Source organism: Eretmochelys imbricata, chromosome 3 (genome assembly GCF_965152235.1).
Source record: "Eretmochelys imbricata isolate rEreImb1 chromosome 3, rEreImb1.hap1, whole genome shotgun sequence".
NCBI classification, from domain to species: Eukaryota; Metazoa; Chordata; order Testudines; family Cheloniidae; genus Eretmochelys; species Eretmochelys imbricata.
Window position 1 is genome coordinate 189,718,184 of NC_135574.1, and position 2,307 is coordinate 189,720,490.

A 2,307-nucleotide genomic window follows, 5' to 3' on the forward strand; every position below is an offset into this window, starting at 1 on the left:
TATATCAAAGTGCTTTCTCCCCCTCATTCATCTTAAGAGCAAAACCCTGCTTCTCACTCAGACACACTCTAATCTTTCCATTTCTATTACAATACTTCATTAATTTGGACTATCCCATTGCTTCACAGCTTTGAAAAAGAACAGAAATGAAGAACACTTGAATTTGATGTAACCTTTGCTAGGGAGGTGCTGTTTCTCTAAATATTTTAGATATTTCTCTCCATCTAGTGCACCATCATGTTTCAGTTCCCAAGAGCTGTAGATATTTATTCAGTATCCTCCTACCTCCACCATCATAAATATCTCTCTCATAACAAATAGCTCACTCTGAACATTACTTGTCACTGAAAAGGATCTTCAAGAAGCATATGCTTTGCAATATGGGGTATCCCCTGCTCTGTTGCAGGCACTTTATAGAGTTTTACTGAATCAGTCTCATTCAATTTAGAGGATAAGTATATGTCATCTTAATAGTTTTACCACTTCTTATTGCAAATGTCTGACTACTTGTGCTGCATACTTAGAGACTCACTGTTCCATTGCCTCTTCAAATGAATACTACTACTTAAACATAGAGAAAGATGTGTGCCTTTCAAAAGATTTAAGGATTTCAGCTGTCAATAGTGGCTTAACAGTCTGTTGCTAAAATCTCAGATACCAGTGATGGGTGCTGTATAAAGAACAAAAATAGATCACAATAACCCATTTCAAGCTTATAATAGATGCAGATCCAATAATTTATAAAAATCAAAATGTAATGCATAATATTAACTTACATCTTATCTCTTCATGTCATAACACATCATGTTATGTTATTTCCTGTCATATAATGTGTAACATGATGTAATGGAGGTCACACTTCACAAAATATTACAAAGTGAGAAATGATCCTTGTTAGCAATTTGGAATGTCAGTATCTGACCCAAATGTATTGTGGCTTGAGATGATGGGAAGGGATCAACCTGGCCACATGTCAGGCAAATTCTTCTTATTTCCATCTGATTGTCCAGCAGATGCCCATTTGTCAGTTTCAAGCCCCATTAGAATTTTTTGGTGCACAATTCCTTTTTCGTGCAAAATAAACAGCATTTTCGTGGCAAGCAAATTAGTGAAAACAGGCCCTTAGAAGTACATAATAAATGCATATTAGTGAGATAGAACATTGGAAAATGGCCACCTGCCAGCAGCCAAATAAATTTTAGAGCCAACGCATTTTCTGTCATTATACCGTATCGCAATATTTATCAAAAGTATTCAGATAATGAGAGTGTTAAATGTTTTCTCCTGTAGTGGAAATGCTCATTGCCCCATAAAAGAGAGGATATTGAGATACAATGTTTATTAAAGTAACTTGATTTTATTAGGCTGCCATCCACAACAGATGCAGTTAACACAAGAGCGATTGTGGATATGGGAGATTTGTTAATAACACTAGGTAAAAACATTCTATTCTGAGCTCTATTCAGTTATGAAGCATACACAAACTTTCATTAACTTCCTTAGAACCAATTCTTTTCTAACCTTGTTTTCTTTGAAAGGCATGCCTCTCTATTTTGTTAGCCAGTTTGTTTGCTTGCTTTTAAAGACATCATTAAGATAAATTAGGTTTAGCTTTAATTTACATACTAGTAAGCTTATTACATATAACAGTCAACAAAATATTATGGCTGTAGGTAGGTTCTTTCATAGAGCACCATGTAGCGGTAATAATATGTTGAGAGCATTGTAAATTTCTAGTAGGGCTGTCAAGTGATTTAAAAATTAATCGCAATTAATCGCGCTATTAAAAAATTAATCACAATTAATCGCACTGTTAAACAATAATGGAATACCATTTATTTAAATATTTTTGGATGTTTTCTACATTTTCAAATACATTGATTTCAGTTACAACACAGAATACAAGGATTACAGTGTTCACTTTATACTGATTTTTATTACAGATATTTGCACTGTAAAAAACAAAAGACATAGTATATTTCAATTCACCTAAGAAAAGTACTGTAGTGCAATCTCTTTATAATGAAAGTTGAATTTACAAATGTAGAATTATGTACAAAATATAAATGCATTCAAAAATAAAAGAATGTAAAACTGTAGAACCTACAAGTCCACTCAGTCCTACTTAATCCAATTGCTCAGACAAACAAATTTGGTTACAATTTGCAGGAGATTATGCTGCCCATGTCTTGTTACGTCACCTGAAAGTGAGAACAGGTGTTCGCATGGCATTGTTGTAGCTGGCATTGCAAGATACTTACATGCCAGACACAATTAAGATTCATATGTCCCTTCATGCTTCAACCA